Source organism: Pelophylax lessonae (assembly GCF_965119305.1).
Source record: "Pelophylax lessonae genome assembly, chromosome: 6".
Classification (NCBI taxonomy): domain Eukaryota; kingdom Metazoa; phylum Chordata; class Amphibia; order Anura; family Ranidae; genus Pelophylax; species Pelophylax lessonae.
This window is the reverse complement of record NC_138773.1, coordinates 111,404,499-111,423,609: the sequence shown is the minus strand read 5'-3', so window position 1 is coordinate 111,423,609 and position 19,111 is coordinate 111,404,499. Positions and strand designations below refer to the sequence as shown.

Sequence of the window (19,111 nt, the reverse complement as noted above, 5' to 3'; positions counted from 1 at the left end):
GTAATTGGGGCCTAGTGTGATTGTGTACGTGCGAGATACATACACTTTTTTTGATCATATTTCCTACTCCGCTATTCAATAAAAACCTTTGAGGATCAATTGAATTGCGGGATAGTCTGTATCGGTACGTGTGAGAGAGATCCACCTTTCCAAGTTGTTGGGGTTCATCTCATACTTCTGAAGGTTTGAGGGTGCTGCCTGTTCCATACTCCCCCTACTCCTCATCTAGCCTTTTAGGGGTACAAACAATAGTAATTGGGGCCTAGTGTGGTTGTGTACGTGTGATATACATACACTTTTTTTGGATCATATTTTCTATTCCGCTATTTAATCAAAAACCTTTGGGGATCAGTTAAATTGGGGGATAGTCTGTGTTGGTACGTGTGAGAGAGATCCACCTTTCCAAGTTGTTGGGGTTCATCTCATACTTCTGAAGGTTTGAGGGTGCTGCCTGTTCCATACTCCCCCTACTCCTCATCTAGCCTTTTAGGGGTACAAACAATAGTAATTGGGGCCCAGTGTGGTTGTGTACGTGTGATATACATACACTTTTTTGGGATCATATTTTCTATTCCGCTATTTAATCAAAAACCTTTGGGGATCAGTTAAATTGGGGGATAGTCTGTGTCGGTACGTGTGAGAGAGATCCACCTTTCCAAGTTGTTGGGGTTCATCTCATACTTCTGAAGGTTTGAGGGTGCTGCCTGTTCCATACTCCCCCTACTCCTAGCCTTTTAGGGGTACAAACAATAGTAATTGGGGCCTAGTGTGGTTGTGTACGTGTGATATACATACACTTTTTTGGGATCATATTTTCTATTCCGCTATTTAATCAAAAACCTTTGGGGATCAGTTAAATTGGGGGATAGTCTGTGTTGGTACGTGTGAGAGAGATCCACCTTTCCAAGTTGTTGGGGTTCATCTCATACTTCTGAAGGTTTGAGGGTGCTGCCTGTTCCATACCCCCCCTACTCCTCATCTAGCCTTTTAGGGGTACAAACAATAGTAATTGGGGCCTAGTGTGGTTGTGTACGTGTGATATACATACACTTTTTTTGGATCATATTTTCTATTCCGCTATTTAATCAAAAACCTTTGGGGATCAGTTAAATTGGGGGATAGTCTGTGTCGGTACGTGTGAGAGAGATCCACCTTTCCAAGTTGTTGGGGTTCATCTCATACTTCTGAAGGTTTGAGGGTGCTGCCTGTTCCATACTCCCCCTACTCCTCATCTAGCCTTTTAGGGGTACAAACAATAGTAATTGGGGCCTAGTGTGGTTGTGTACGTGTGATATACATACACTTTTTTTGGATCATATTTTCTATTCCGCTATTTAATCAAAAACCTTTGGGGATCAGTTAAATTGGGGGATAGTCTGTGTTGGTACGTGTGAGAGAGATCCACCTTTCCAAGTTGTTGGGGTTCATCTCATACTTCTGAAGGTTTGAGGGTGCTGCCTGTTCCATACTCCCCCTACTCCTCATCTAGCCTTTTAGGGGTACAAACAATAGTAATTGGGGCCCAGTGTGGTTGTGTACGTGTGATATACATACACTTTTTTGGGATCATATTTTCTATTCCGCTATTTAATCAAAAACCTTTGGGGATCAGTTAAATTGGGGGATAGTCTGTGTCGGTACGTGTGAGAGAGATCCACCTTTCCAAGTTGTTGGGGTTCATCTCATACTTCTGAAGGTTTGAGGGTGCTGCCTGTTCCATACCCCCCCTACTCCTCATCTAGCCTTTTAGGGGTACAAACAATAGTAATTGGGGCCTAGTGTGGTTGTGTACGTGCGAGATACATACACTTTTTTTGATCACATTTCCTACTCCGCTATTCAATAAAAACCTTTGAGGATCAATTGAATTGCGGGATAGTCTGTATCGGTACGTGTGAGAGAGATCCACCTTTCCAAGTTGTTGGGGTTCATCTCATACTTCTGAAGGTTTGAGGGTGCTGCCTGTTCCATACTCCCCCTACTCCTCATCTAGCCTTTTAGGGGTACAAACAATAGTAATTGGGGCCTAGTGTGGTTGTGTACGTGTGATATACATACACTTTTTTTGGATCATATTTTCTATTCCGCTATTTAATCAAAAACCTTTGGGGATCAGTTAAATTGGGGGATAGTCTGTGTTGGTACGTGTGAGAGAGATCCACCTTTCCAAGTTGTTGGGGTTCATCTCATACTTCTGAAGGTTTGAGGGTGCTGCCTGTTCCATACTCCCCCTACTCCTCATCTAGCCTTTTAGGGGTACAAACAATAGTAATTGGGGCCCAGTGTGGTTGTGTACGTGTGATATACATACACTTTTTTGGGATCATATTTTCTATTCCGCTATTTAATCAAAAACCTTTGGGGATCAGTTAAATTGGGGGATAGTCTGTGTCGGTACGTGTGAGAGAGATCCACCTTTCCAAGTTGTTGGGGTTCATCTCATACTTCTGAAGGTTTGAGGGTGCTGCCTGTTCCATACCCCCCCTACTCCTCATCTAGCCTTTTAGGGGTACAAACAATAGTAATTGGGGCCTAGTGTGGTTGTGTACGTGCGAGATACATACACTTTTTTTGATCATATTTCCTATTCCGCTATTCAATAAAAACCTTTGAGGATCAATTGAATTGCGGGATAGTCTGTGTCGGTACGTGTGAGAGAGATCCACCTTTCCAAGTTGTTGGGGTTCATCTCATACTTCTGAAGGTTTGAGGGTGCTGCCTGTTCCATACTCCCCCTACTCCTCATCTAGCCTTTTAGGGGTACAAACAATAGTAATTGGGGCCTAGTGTGGTTGTGTACGTGTGATATACATACACTTTTTTTGGATCATATTTTCTATTCCGCTATTTAATCAAAAACCTTTGGGGATCAGTTAAATTGGGGGATAGTCTGTGTTGGTACGTGTGAGAGAGATCCACCTTTCCAAGTTGTTGGGGTTCATCTCATACTTCTGAAGGTTTGAGGGTGCTGCCTGTTCCATACTCCCCCTACTCCTCATCTAGCCTTTTAGGGGTACAAACAATAGTAATTGGGGCCCAGTGTGGTTGTGTACGTGTGATATACATACACTTTTTTGGGATCATATTTTCTATTCCGCTATTTAATCAAAAACCTTTGGGGATCAGTTAAATTGGGGGATAGTCTGTGTTGGTACGTGTGAGAGAGATCCACCTTTCCAAGTTGTTGGGGTTCATCTCATACTTCTGAAGGTTTGAGGGTGCTGCCTGTTCCATACCCCCCCTACTCCTCATCTAGCCTTTTAGGGGTACAAACAATAGTAATTGGGGCCTAGTGTGGTTGTGTACGTGTGATATACATACACTTTTTTTGGATCATATTTTCTATTCCGCTATTTAATCAAAAACCTTTGGGGATCAGTTAAATTGGGGGATAGTCTGTGTCGGTACGTGTGAGAGAGATCCACCTTTCCAAGTTGTTGGGGTTCATCTCATACTTCTGAAGGTTTGAGGGTGCTGCCTGTTCCATACTCCCCCTACTCCTCATCTAGCCTTTTAGGGGTACAAACAATAGTAATTGGGGCCCAGTGTGGTTGTGTACGTGTGATATACATACACTTTTTTGGGATCATATTTTCTATTCCGCTATTTAATCAAAAACCTTTGGGGATCAGTTAAATTGGGGGATAGTCTGTGTCGGTACGTGTGAGAGAGATCCACCTTTCCAAGTTGTTGGGGTTCATCTCATACTTCTGAAGGTTTGAGGGTGCTGCCTGTTCCATACCCCCCCTACTCCTCATCTAGCCTTTTAGGGGTACAAACAATAGTAATTGGGGCCTAGTGTGGTTGTGTACGTGCGAGATACATACACTTTTTTTGATCATATTTCCTACTCCGCTATTCAATAAAAACCTTTGAGGATCAATTGAATTGCGGGATAGTCTGTGTCGGTACGTGTGAGAGAGATCCACCTTTCCAAGTTGTTGGGGTTCATCTCATACTTCTGAAGGTTTGAGGGTGCTGCCTGTTCCATACTCCCCCTACTCCTCATCTAGCCTTTTAGGGGTACAAACAATAGTAATTGGGGCCTAGTGTGGTTGTGTACGTGTGATATACATACACTTTTTTTGGATCATATTTTCTATTCCGCTATTTAATCAAAAACCTTTGGGGATCAGTTAAATTGGGGGATAGTCTGTGTTGGTACGTGTGAGAGAGATCCACCTTTCCAAGTTGTTGGGGTTCATCTCATACTTCTGAAGGTTTGAGGGTGCTGCCTGTTCCATACTCCCCCTACTCCTCATCTAGCCTTTTAGGGGTACAAACAATAGTAATTGGGGCCCAGTGTGGTTGTGTACGTGTGATATACATACACTTTTTTGGGATCATATTTTCTATTCCGCTATTTAATCAAAAACCTTTGGGGATCAGTTAAATTGGGGGATAGTCTGTGTCGGTACGTGTGAGAGAGATCCACCTTTCCAAGTTGTTGGGGTTCATCTCATACTTCTGAAGGTTTGAGGGTGCTGCCTGTTCCATACCCCCCCTACTCCTCATCTAGCCTTTTAGGGGTACAAACAATAGTAATTGGGGCCTAGTGTGGTTGTGTACGTGCGAGATACATACACTTTTTTTGATCATATTTCCTATTCCGCTATTCAATAAAAACCTTTGAGGATCAATTGAATTGCGGGATAGTCTGTGTCGGTACGTGTGAGAGAGATCCACCTTTCCAAGTTGTTGGGGTTCATCTCATACTTCTGAAGGTTTGAGGGTGCTGCCTGTTCCATACTCCCCCTACTCCTCATCTAGCCTTTTAGGGGTACAAACAATAGTAATTGGGGCCTAGTGTGGTTGTGTACGTGTGATATACATACACTTTTTTTGGATCATATTTTCTATTCCGCTATTTAATCAAAAACCTTTGGGGATCAGTTAAATTGGGGGATAGTCTGTGTTGGTACGTGTGAGAGAGATCCACCTTTCCAAGTTGTTGGGGTTCATCTCATACTTCTGAAGGTTTGAGGGTGCTGCCTGTTCCATACTCCCCCTACTCCTCATCTAGCCTTTTAGGGGTACAAACAATAGTAATTGGGGCCCAGTGTGGTTGTGTACGTGTGATATACATACACTTTTTTGGGATCATATTTTCTATTCCGCTATTTAATCAAAAACCTTTGGGGATCAGTTAAATTGGGGGATAGTCTGTGTCGGTACGTGTGAGAGAGATCCACCTTTCCAAGTTGTTGGGGTTCATCTCATACTTCTGAAGGTTTGAGGGTGCTGCCTGTTCCATACCCCCCCTACTCCTCATCTAGCCTTTTAGGGGTACAAACAATAGTAATTGGGGCCTAGTGTGGTTGTGTACGTGCGAGATACATACACTTTTTTTGATCATATTTCCTACTCCGCTATTCAATAAAAACCTTTGAGGATCAATTGAATTGCGGGATAGTCTGTGTCGGTACGTGTGAGAGAGATCCACCTTTCCAAGTTGTTGGGGTTCATCTCATACTTCTGAAGGTTTGAGGGTGCTGCCTGTTCCATACTCCCCCTACTCCTCATCTAGCCTTTTAGGGGTACAAACAATAGTAATTGGGGCCCAGTGTGGTTGTGTACGTGTGATATACATACACTTTTTTTGGATCATATTTTCTATTCCGCTATTTAATTTAACTGGGCCTCCATGCGAGACCTGTGTGCCTTGTTGCGCTGTTTTGAGTACTCCACCAACATGGCCAGTGGCAATGACGCCGTTCTCAGCTTAACTATCCCACTTCCATGCCTCCTTGAAAAAACAATTCGGGCGATGATGGAAGAGGATGTGGCACAGGATGAGGAGGAGGAGGAGGATGAAGAGGTAACATTTCCAAGGCTTTCAGGGCAGTCATTCGCAAGGGGCTCCGAGGGTGGGTTCCTGCACACGCAAACGCCAGGGACGCAATTGTCCAGCAGGGGCACAGTTCTGGAGGATGAGGAGGATGAGGAGGAGGAGGAGCTGGAGGAGGAGATGGAACCATGTTCACAGCAGGGTGGCACCCAGGCCAGCTCATGGCCATCACTGGTGCGTGGCTGGGGGGATACAGAGGACACGGACGATACACCTCCCACAGAGGACAGCCTTTCGTTGCCTCTGGGCAGCCTGGCACACATGAGCGATTACATGCTGCAGTGTCTCCACAACGACCGCCGAGTTGCCCACATTCTAACTTGTGCTGATTACTGGGTGGCCACGCTGCTGGATCCCCGTTACAAGGACAACGTACCGTCCTTAATTCACTCACTGGAGCGCGATCGCAAGATGCGCGAGTACAAGCGCACGCTGGTAGACGCCATGCTGCTGGCATTCCCATCTGACAGCGGGGCCACAGTGGAAGCACAAGGCAGAGGAGGAGGAGGAGGAGGTCGCCAACGCAACCAGGGCACCGCCAGCACCTCAGAAGGCAGGGTTAGCATGGCCGAAATGTGGAAAAGCTTTGTCAGCACGCCACAACAAACAGCAGCACCAGCAGCTCAGATGGAACGTCTTAGCAGGAGGCAGCATTTTACCAACATGGTGGAGCAGTATGTGTGCACACGCCTACATGTAGTGAATGACGGGTCTGCCCCCTTCAACTTCTGGGTCTCCAAATTGGGCACATGGCTTGAGCTTGCCCTTTACGCCTTGGAGGTGCTGGCGTGCCCTGCAGCCAGTGTATTATCTGAACGGGTATTTAGCACGGCTGGGGGCGTTATAACAGACAAGCGCAGCCGCCTGTCCAGAGACAATGTGGACAAGCTCACGTTCATTAAAATGAACCAGGCATGGATCCCACGGGACTTTTCCGTACCTTATGCAGAATAGCAATGGATACCGACCTTACCCACCCATTGTTCCATTTTTGCTCTTTCTCACTCTTTTGGGGTGTACCCTCATTTAAAATTTTTGAAAAGAAGCAGTGTTGGCTACCTCGTCCTCCTCCTCAGGGCCAGATTAATGTAGGGGCTATTGGAGCTGCAGCTCCAGGCCCCTACCTTTTATATAGGCCCCGGGTTGGCCATATTCACTGTTACCGCTCTTCTGTCACTTGTAAACACAGAAGTCTGGCTTCTATGCTCGCTTCCCCAGGCAGCACCCTCAGAACCTCCCCACACAGCGTGAAGGCCGGACAAGGAGGGACAGTTGGCGATGCATGGATGTGTTTATGGGCTTCAGAGACAGCATCCCATGTTGAATTAGGCATGCATGGCTGCACCCTTCCTCCTCTGGGTGCATGGCAAGGCACGGCCCTTAAGGCCCTTCAAAATCCTCAGCACCAAGCCCATGATGCTGTTAATCCGGCCCTGGTCCTCCTCCACCGCCGCTTCCACCTACACCGCCCATAGGTGTGCGCAGCCTATTGCATTAAGGTGTGCACCCCAAAGTTGAAATACACATGCATGTGTTTGCCAGCAGGGAGAGTAATGTATCGGGGCCATGTACCTGTAGGCAAGGAGAAATAGAGCAGAGCAGGTCCCAGGGAGATCTTTCCCATCTCCTCACTGGCAATGCTATGTGCCCTAGGTGATTAGGGTGTGCCCAGGCACACCCAGCACACCCTGTGCGCACGCCTATGTCACCGCTAGGCTTGTGACGGTATCAGATTTTCATGCTGCGATTAATTGATTAAGGTTTTGCCACGGTATACGGTATTATCACGGTATTCTATTATTAAATTTAAATTATTAAATTTCCACCTCACTTCAATTTCATTGCTGAATTTAGGGGCTTTGGTTCACTTATGCACATTATTATATAGTCAGTCAGTACAGACTCTGTGAACCAGGCCTAAAATAGGTCATCAAGCAGTGTCTGGCCTAACTGGTGATAACTGGTTCTGGCGCTCGGCTCCGATCCGATGGCCTGGTCATTAAGAGGGCAAATCCTTGTGGTCAAGAAGTGGTTAAACCTGAAGGAGGTGTTGTTTATAAATTACTTTACTATTGCTTTAGGCCTGGTTCACATGTATGCGGGTTGGTGGTTCACATTTGCACAGGCATAGCAGCCCATTGATTTGAATGGGCTGCTATGCCCTCATTTTCCGCAGAAAAAAGGTGCATGCAGCATTTTTTTAAAATTCAGTGGCCTTGAAATCCATCCTGCTTTTGCACCATGCGACTAACCTGCAGTTCCTGCTCTGGCAAGCTTTCTGCATTTTTTGTATACGTGGGCACGGCATTTAAAAATAAACAGTTTGCGTGTGCAGCAACGGCAGGTAAGTCGCATGGTGCAAAAGAAGGATGGATTTCATGGCCACTGCATTTTTTTAAATTCTGCATGCACCTTTTTTCAGCTGAAAACGCAGGCATAGCAGCTCAAGCCCATTCACATCAATGGGCTGCTATGCCTGTGCAAATGTGGGCCCCCAACCCGCATACATGTGAACCAGGCCTAAAGCAATAGTAAAGTCATTAATTGGTTAAACCTGCAGGAGGACCGGTGTTTTTATCTATTAATGACTTTACTATTGCTTTAGGCCTGGTTCACATGTATGCGGGTTGGGGGCCCACATTTGCACAGGCATAGCAGCCCATTGATGTGAATGGGCTTGAGCTGCTATGCCTGCGTTTTCAGCTGAAAAAAGGTGCATGCAGAATTTAAAAAAATGCAGTGGCCATGAAATCCATCCTTCTTTTGCACCATGCGACTTACCTGCCGTTGCTGCACACGCAAACTGTTTATTTTTAAATGCCGTGCCCACGTATACAAAAAATGCAGAAAGCTTGCCAGAGCAGGAACTGCAGGTTAGTCGCATGGTGCAAAAGCAGGATGGATTTCAAGGCCACTGAATTTAAAAAAAATGCTGCATGCACCTTTTTTCTGCGGAAAATGAGGGCATAGCAGCCCGTTCAAATCAATGGGCTGCTATGCCTGTGCAAATGTGGGCCGCCAACCCGCATACATGTGAACCGCCAACCCGCATACATGTGAACCACCAACCCGCATACATGTGAACCAGGCCTAAAGCAATAGTAAAGTCATTAATAGATAAAAACACCGGTCCTCCTGCAGGTTTAACCACTTCTGGATCGCAAGGATTTGCCCCTTTAAAGACCAGGCCATCGGATCAGAGCGCCAGGACCAGTCATCACCAGGTAGGCCAGACACTGCTTGATGGCTATATAATAATGTAATGTGGGCTGCTAGGCGTGTGTGTGTGTATATATATATTTATTAGAGCTGCACGATTCTGGCCAAAATGAGAATCACGATTTTTTAGCTTGGAATAAAGATCACGATTCTCTCACGATTCTCTGTGTAACAAAAAAAAAAAAAATTGGGATAACTTTACTGTTACGTTTTTTTTTTTTTTTTTATTCATTAAAGTCTAATCATTGCGTTTGAAAGACTGCTGCGCAAATACAGTGTGACATAAAATATTACAACAATCGCCATTTTATTCTGTAGGGTCTCTGCTAAAAAAATATATAAAATGTTTGGGGGTTCTAAGTACTTTTCTAGCAAAAAAAAAACTGATTTTAACTTGCAAGCAGCAAGTGTCAGAAAAAGATCCAGTCTTTAAGAGGTTAAACTTCCTTTCTCCCTGGCAGAGGGAAGGAAAAGATACAAATGTAATCATTTTTGTTTATAGTTAGGAGACTTAATGCTGAAAGGTGTTAGCTGAGTGAGTGAATGAGTCATCCAGCTCACTGAAATGTATCAATTCACAAGTCAGGCAGACTTGACAGAGAAACTCGGTATTTTAAAAATGCCACAATAACAATACCGTGGCTATGCAATACCGCGATATATCGAATTACCGAAAACCGGCATATGTCTAGTCACCGCCACATCCACCACCACCTCAACCTCCCTCCTACTCCATATGGGCCTCGTCCTTCAGAGATGAAGAAGAACATTGTTTTATTTTTCTGTTTTTTTTTGTTGTTTTAAGTTATTTCCCTATCCACATTTGTTTGCAGAGCACTTGCCATGCTCTTAATTACGTTTTGCTGCCATTTGCAGCACTCTAGCCCTTTCCTTTGGTGTTTTAGAGCCATTTTAGTGCCTTAAAGTTCGGGTCCCCATTGACTTCAATGGGGTTCGGTGTCCGGGAAAAGTTCGGTAAAAGTCCGGGACACGGACCCGGACTTTTTTTTAAAGTTCGGCCGAACCCGTCGAACACGGACATCTAGGTGTTCGCTCAACCCTACTTGTTTCCTGTCAAACGTACAGCCAGACACTCTTGGATCCTAAAGGCACCATAGGCTGCCAGCTGGGTTTTGAAATTACAATGGAAGGAAGGTTAGGGCTGTATTTCTTTACCTTATATCTTTAAACATAAAGGTGTTGATTTGCAGAGCATATAAGTAATCTAACAGTTGATTAACCATATGTTGCTGCTACAACAGACAATACCAATGAGAGAACAAGGTAATAATCTGGGACTTGATAGAACCATGTGTTGTATTATTTTTCATAAAGATTCTCTTCAGGATTATAGTATGTCCCAAAAGAAAATATAAAAGGAATTGCAGCTGGCTGCTACTTTGGTACTGGTATTATTTTCATAGTCTGCAGAAGGCAATTTGCCTGTTTCCATTTTAAAATCTCATAAGAGTAAATCCACCATTCTCTGATTCATTAGCATATACGTGGTCAAGAAAACTAGTTAGGAATATATAAATACCTTCTGTTTAAAGAAATCCTCTTACTCTGCTATTCACAATAATCCATCAAGGACTTTATTTCTATGACTCACTGTGAATGGTGTTCTAATAGTAAAGGCTGTACTTTCTGCTTTCCTTCCTTATCCTTTAAATATAGAGCAAATCCCCTTCATGTTATATGGAGCAAAGTTAGTGTTACATATAATGTATGATAAATCCACTGAATTTCTCATATGTCTTTTTCTTATAAATATTTCTAATTCTACTTAGGGAAAATGAGGAATCCTATAAGGTTTTAAATGGTAGCAAAAAAAAAAAAATATAGTACTCTGTAGAGTGGATTCCAGCTACTTAGTCCTAAGCTGGTCCATTTTTCGGGATAATGCTGCCCCCAAGGAATACAAGATTCTGCCCATTTTATTAAAGTGGAACCTTGCCTCCCCAAAAAAGTTTTTGCAGGCAGGCCTTTTATTGCAGATGAGACATACTATCACACTTCTGCAATAAAACCTTATTACCAACCGGCTCGCAAATACGGTTAGAAAGTACATTCTCTGCATGACTTAATGCCAAGATAAGTCAAGATAAATAAACTCCCATGTGAATGTGTGGCAGTTACATCATCCCATGGCCAGCCAATTAGGATAGTTTCAGAAACATTTTCTGGCACTTTTTGTCTACATGTGGAAATATTTTTTTTTCTTGCTAGAAAATTAGAACCAGCAAACATTATTTAGTTTTTAAAGCAGAGGCTATAGAGAATAAATTGGTGGGCTTTTCACACAATATTCACGCAGCAGTTTTCCAAACGCAGTTTTTGGGAACAAAATACACTTTTTAAAATTTGAATGCAAAAAAGCACAATACTTTACCCAATTTTTTGTAAATTATAAAAGATTATGTCACACTGAGTAAATACATACCAAACATATCATGCTTTAAAATTGCGCACGCCTGCACAACAGTGACAAACAATATACATTTTACTATCCAAAGGCGAAGCTTTAAAAGCCTTTAAACTTTAGATGGACAGAGGAGGTCTAGTGCTAGAATTACTGCTTATGATCTGACATTTGTGGTGATACCTCACATGTGTGGGACGATTGCGGTTTGCATGCGTTCGGGGCTGACGCACACATTCTCATTTGAATGCTAGCAAGGGGGGGACAGGGGCACTTAAATTTTTTTTTATATTATTATTATTTAATTATTATTTTATATATATATATATATATATATATATATTTATTTTTATTTACACTGTCACTTTTAATTTTTTGATGTAAACATCCCTTGTGCCAGCAACAGGCACGTGACAGGTACTCTTTATGGAGGGATCCGGGGTCTACATTCAAAACGCCAAGATCGGCATTTTTGAATACAAGTACTTTCGATTTTCAAAAACTGGCGTCTTTAGGATTCCAGTAAACCAGAAGTGATGTCATGATGTCACTTTCAGGTTACCATATCCAAGACCTGATCAAAGCCGATTCTGGCTTTGTTACGGTCTCCGGTCAGCCAGCAGACGTGTCGGCTGGTTGCTTGGGTCTTCCGGTGGGACGGGAGAGCCCGGTTGGGCGTCAAAAGGCAGCGAGAGGGGAGGGATATCCCCTTCTGCAGCTTGTAATAACAGCCAAGTGGCTGCTTAGCTGCATCTGTTTTTTTTTATTAGGAGAGCCAACCTTTGGCTCTAAAAATGGTAAGGGGTGATGCCTGCAGCTGCAGACATCACTCCGGTACAACTACTTGAAGTCAAATCTGGAAGACTGGGCAAAGATTCCGGTTGCAGCAGAGGAGCTTGCAAACATCGGATTAATGGAGATGGTGGTTCCAATTTGTCCGTATAACTCTATTATCATGAAAGCTAAAATCAGACTGCTCTGTGGGAGGTAGCCAGGTTAAGTGCTTAATATACAATAGTACAATTACATAAACAGTCCAGATCACTTAACGGTAAAATAAGTTTGCATGTCTTTTTTAACATATAGTCATGTGCTTACTTTTTTAATTTAAACCTAATTCTCTAACATTGTACTCCAGTAACATCATAACTCATTTTATTTTTGCCAAACATCACGTGAATGCTTAAAAATTTGCAGTTGTGAATGAGAAACTTACTTTACAGAATTCTATGCACATTTTGGGTCAGAATCATCAACTATTTTCAGGTGTTAATGCTCGTTTTAAAATGTTACAGTGGGCGTAATTCACTAAGTGATATTTAACCTCATTAAAGTATATGGTAAAATAACGCACAGCGTTTTGAAAAAAAAAACTGTGTAATTCACAAATAAACTCTTCTTAAAATCTTGCATGTGTTATATTTCAGAAGTATGCTTTAAATACCACATGAAAACATGCGGTTAAGTGTCACAAGTATCTAACAAATATAGATGGGCAGAACACCACCCCCCTGTTTGGTTCGTAGCATCTGTACCATGTATAGAGCAGCACAAGTGACATTTCTAAAAAAAAAAAAAAAAAGAGCCAAATCCCATTTAAAATTATCCCCACCCAAAGCACCATGTCCCCATGTTGATAGGGACAAGGGCCTCATCCCCACAACCCTTGCCGGTGGTTGTGGGGGTATGCAGGCAAGGGGCTTATCGGGCTTAACCTCCCTGGCGGTATGATTCTTTCGGATTTTAGGTGCTGAAAGCGGTACCATTATTTTGCATGTAATTCTTGTGAATGAGCAGCCCAAACCAACTATGTTTGGTGTGTTTTACATTTGAATTTGCCGCCGGTTCCACCCCCCTGCGAACATCACGTCGCAGGAGAAGGAAGCCGGGGCACGGAGAGGATCGGGAGGAAGAAGCACCGCTAGACACCGCCGGGACACATTGCTGGATCCCAGTGACAAGGTAAGTAACCCTGCTTACAGGATCCAGCAATGCTTCTGGCGGTACCCCGAGTGTGGCTCGGGGTTACCGCTTTTGGCTCTGAAATTTAACCCTGAACCACGCTTGGGAATACCGCTAAGAAGGTTAATGTCTTCCCCTTTTCTGACCTGCTGGGCTGCATGCTCGATCTCTTTTCAAACATTTTTTGCATTGATACATGTCCCCCAGGGCCCGGGCCCCCATACTCCTTTTATGGCCAATACCTTCCATATAAGTCTTTTTTTCAACCAACCACTGGGGGGTCTGACCATTACCATAGTTATCACATAGTTATTACAAGCTTGGACCAGTACTTAATTACATCATACATTAATTTATTTATTGATTTCCTTTTGTGAATTGACTTTATTGCCTTTTTCTGTGGTATTTAACAAATGGTTTTGGCGTTTCTGCTAAATACCACATACGAGCAATAGTAAGTTTACATTTTCATTATCGCATGCGTTAAGTGGTCATGTGACCCTCATAAGGCAGGTGATAATCTTTAGTGAATTGTGCCCTTGTGTTCATTGTTTGTGGGCAGGAGGGCCCAGTACAGGGTGGGCAGGACGGCACGGTACAGGATGGGCAGGAGGGCACAATATAGGGGCAGGAGGGAGAGTACAGGAGGAGCAGGAGGGTACAGTATGGGGGGGCACAGTACAGGGTGGGCAGGAGGGCAGAGTACAAGGGTGAGTAGGCGGGCACAGTATGAGGAGTAGGAGGGCACAGTTCAGGATGGGTAGGAGGGCACAATACAGAGTGGGCATGAGGGCACAGTACATTGGGGGCAGGACGACACAGTACAGGGTGGACAGGAGGGCACAGTACAAGGTGGGCAGGAGGGCACAGTATGGGGGGGGCAGGAGGGCACAGTACAGGGTGGGCAGGAGGGCCTAGTATAGGGTGGGCAGAAGGGCATGGTACAGGGTGGGCAGGAGGGCACAGCATGGGGCCAGGAGGACATGGTACAGGGTGGGTAGGAAAAAAATGTATGGGGGGTAGGAGGGCACAGTACTGGGGGCAGGAGGGGGCAGTACAGGGTGGGCAGGAGGGCACAGTATAGGAGGTAGGAGGGGTCACTGCTGAATGTGCATTAGGCAGAGCTTTTTTTTTTCCAATGCCTGCACTGTACACAGCCTGAACATAGGCACTAAGATCTCCAGCTCCCCACACAGCACACTGACATTGGAGCTGAAATCTGATTCCCTTATACATACAATAGCCACAATGTACACGGTGAATAACTGGCTACTGTGTTTAATTCTGACTTCTGAAATTCTATGGTCAGAACGGTAGCTCAGTTGCAGTAGCCAGCTCTACACTGTGCACATCGTATCTGTGTGTAATGGAATTGGATGAGGAGGAGCTCTCAGTGTTTTGCTCAGGGATGGAACACTGCCGGCACAGCATTAGGCATGGTGGAGGGCTTTTGGGAGGTGCAGCCACCCCAGCAGCCCCTTAGATCTGGCCATGATCTTACCACTGCTGATGCTTGTGTGGATGAGATGCATACTGCTCCAATTCCCGCTGGCCTCCACTCCTGTTCATCCCATGTGATCGGAGCAGTACACACCCCGCCCACACAAGCAGCAAATGGGAGGTTTTTCCTTAACCCCTGAGAAGTGCCAAAGAAGCATGGGAGGGGGGTAACTGCAGGGGCCCCCCAGGCATCTGGGACCCCTGGGCACTGCCCAGGTTTGCCCATGCGTAAGACAGCTCCATACATATGCCTGGAAATAAGGTATTAAAATCCCTAGATTTTTTTGATACAAAAAAGTATAGACATACCCATCTGGGCCTTACCGACTTTAGTGATTTTAATTGCTGTTTCTATTACATTACATTGTGATAGCTCAGTTTCTCCTAACGTAGGAGGTGACATATAGCCGGGGCTTGACAAATCTATCTTTCTTGCATCTAGGAACCAGCTATAAAAGTTACCAGCCAGTTCTTTTTAGCGTAGCATGGGTTGTCAGCACCAGTGGCAAGGCAAGTATATTGCACTCCCTAACTCTAACTTACAGCAGAGTGGTTAGCCAATAACCCCGATGTAACGTGGTTGTGTCAGGGTTATAGGTTGGATGGAAAGAATGACAATAAAAACCTGCTATGAGGGAAACCCCACTCTGTTAAGGCCCCATTCACACCTGGGCAATTTGAGATCGTGGCAGAATCAAAATGCTCTACACTGACAAAACACAGGTTTAGGTGTCATTATTTTGATGTCACCCAAAACCCGGTGCGGTTTTGCTGCAATTGTCACGCATTTGACTGCACGTCAATCTCGCCAGATTGCATTGCATGACGTTTGTCACCCAAAAAGGAGCAGGAGCTTCTTTTGTGCACAAAGCTTGAGGATCTGCGACTATCTCGGCAGAACTGCACCAGGTTTTAGGTGCCATTGAAAATAATGGCACCTGAACCTGCAACACATGCCCGTTTACATCCACTTCTCCATAGAGGATAACGGAGGTTCCGATTGGGTCTGCCCTTGTAAAAGGGATCTAAGGTGAAGTGACCTACTGTATGTATGGATAAATGTCAGGCATATGTAGAAAGATGATCTGCACACTGGTAGTTGCTCTTAAAAAATCTTCATCTTTATTCAGGAACCACAGAACACAACTGCTGATAAGATCAGTTGACGTGTTTCAGCCTATAAGGCCTTAGTCATAACAAATGTCAGGCATACAAATTTGAACGTTTTCAAATGTTAATTCTGTAAGTTTTTCCATCTTTTGAATCTAAAACTGTATTTTTTTAAAATTAATTTGAATAAATTTAGTATGCAGTGTAGGTTATTCCTACTTATCATGGCTCCTGACAACTTGTTTAGCTGCATCAAGGGCTAGCACTCAAGGATCATGCTTTCGCTCTCATTGTATGCAATCAGGTTGGCATAGGGACAGCTGAACAACCTAGAAAAAGGAATAACTTTTTAGGAGTGGTCGCCTTATGAGGAGGAAATCTATGGGTAATAGGTAATTTTTTTCTTGACTTAATACCATTAGATCTAAATAAAATGCAGCACTTATTAAAAAAGTCCATCCAAAGAGTTTCCACAAAACCAAAGGGACCACCCAGAGAGTATGACCAAGGTATATCTGAAAGTGGTAAAACGATCCTCCACCAACACGACAGCAAACTGGGCCTCTTACCCTCAGGAATGGACCACTAGATTATAGGTGGCCTAACAACGCTCAGTCATCCATCTGGCATGTTCCTGTTCGCCAAAGACTGCACAAAGGTTATGGTTAAAATCCTGTTATTTCCTCTGAGAGCGTTGCTCCACAGGTCAGATTACCATGCATGTGTGTCAAAAGGAGAACAAACACTGCCTCATAGTGCAGTAAGTAAAAAACACTTGCATATTTGTTAAAAGATTTCTAGAATAATCACACACTGTATGTAAAATTTGGGCATGTCATTACAATTCCATATAAGTTTCAAACCAACAAAATGCCGAGGTTCTGTATGTGCAGCAACGTCTTGTGTCCAGGCTCCACCCAACGCGTTACATTGTAATAGATGTTGTCAGGGAGTGGCTAATGACTACCGCCACCCTTATTTATAGGGTAAGGGCTGGAGAGCACAGCCCTCCCTTAATTGTGCTCCAGAGCTAAAAATATCACCTAACCGGAAGTGGAATTTACGCCGCAACAAGGAGGATGTTGACTAGTTTGGACCAGAAATGAAGCAACATCCACAAGGTTAAAACAAAAATACCATTAGAGCCTTACTGTATGGAGTGGGCTACCAAAAATGAGATCTTAGCATTCATCATAAAATCTGTTTTTTGGAGTCCACAGCTTCATAATAATTAAGCAATGTAGGGTTATATTGTCATATACAGGAAAAATCTAAACTAAGCACAAAAAAAAAACTAAAGACCTGCCCCTTTAAACCTTTTGCTGCCAGAGGTGTTTTTTGCATTTTTTGCACCTGTGCTAAAATGGTGGTAGTCAACTTTTTTTTTTTTTTGCAATGAGAAAGAAGTGCAAATATTGAGATGGAGTGTTGGAGGCTGTAGGTGAAACTCTATTTTATAACCTTTTATACCACCTCTCACACCCTTACGTCAGCTAAGTGAGCTTGCCAAATCCTTGTGAAAGCCATGAGGGTCTTTAAACTTCATGTGGTAGCAGATTTATACATAGGCTTGGATCTTTTGGAATGCCACAGATGCTCAGAACCCTCTGAACTTTAAAGGGTGAAAGTAACTTGTGGGTTCGGAAACTGGAACCTAACCTGAAGGAACAAAAGGATTGTTTTAATGCAGGACGGAAAGTGTTGACCAATTTCACTGATCATTAGCTGTGATTAACTTGGCTATGAAAAAACCCTAATTCTCACAGCAAGTTTAACCACTTTACCACCGGAGGATTTTGCTGTCTTCCGTCCAGGCCACTTTTTGCGATTCGGCGCTGTGCGACTTCAACTGACAATTGCGCGGTCGTGCGACGCCGTACCCAAACGAAATTTACGTCCTTTTTTTCCCACAAACAGAGCTTTCTTTTGGTGGTATTTGATCACCTGTGTGATTTTTACTTTTTGCGCTATAAACAAAAAAATAGCGTTTATTTTGAAAAAATAACAATATTTTTAAAATTTTTTTATATGAAATTCCCCAAAAAAGATGTAAAAACCAATTTTTTAAAAAATTTTTGGCCAATTTGTTTTATGCTACATATGTTTGGTAAAAAAAATCGCAATAAGCGTATTTTTATTGGTTTGCGCAAAAGTTATTGCGTTTACTAACAAAGGGAAAGATTTCTGTCATTTTTGGTGTTTTTTTTTTAACGCGTAATGGCGGCGATCTGCGATTTTTTTTGCGGGACTGCGACATTGCGGCGGACAGATCGGACCCTTGACTGACATTTTTGACACTTTTGGGGGTACCAGTGACATTACTGCAGTAATCAGTGCTATATATATGCACTGTTACTGTAAAAATGACACTGGCAGGGAAGGGGTTAATTTTATTGGAGAGGGAGGGGTTAATGTATGCCTGGTGCTTACTGACGTGTAGGGGGGGAGGTGACTGTGTGAGTCATGGACAGATCGGATGTCCAGCTATGCTGAACAGTCCGATCTGTCACTCCCTGTCACTATGGAGATCCGCCCGCTGTGTTTACACACAGCGGGCGGATCTCCAGACTCGATCCCCGACGATCGGGTAAGAGCAGCGGCGATCGCCGCTGCTCCTCCCCTGGCCCGACTCCCGCTGTGAATGAAAACAGCGGGAGCGAGCCTCCGGCGGCGCGCAAGCGCCGCCCAGAAGGGGAAGTGTCTAACGACGTTAATACTACGTCGCTGGACGATAACGAACCACTCTGCCGCAGTAGTATTACTGTGAGCGGTTCTAAAGTGGTTAATGATTTTGTAAAAAAAAAAAAGAGCCAAAAAGAAAGTCTCCACGAAGTGTAGGCAAAGAAAGCCTTCTTACACTGTTACCCTACTGGACAGTACATACGCCAGAGTGCCCTGGGATTAACCCAAATCATGTAATTGCTTTGTATCTCTGGATATATTAAAGAAGGGAATGTACTTTAGAAATATACAGTAGTTATCCTTTAAAGCCCAGCTCCAGAAAAATGCCATGTCTCTGAGAATTTATTGGCAGTATGTAAAATGTAACA

General features: G+C 43.8%; 1 protein-coding gene across 1 annotated transcript in view; it reads right to left on the bottom strand.

Annotated features, from left to right (window-relative positions):
• Positions 1 to 19,111, bottom strand: part of LOC309558644 (dynein axonemal heavy chain 3-like) — a gene marked incomplete at its 3' end in the record, with an annotated part of 260,568 nt that overhangs the window by 79,615 nt on the left and 161,842 nt on the right. The window lies entirely within an intron of this gene.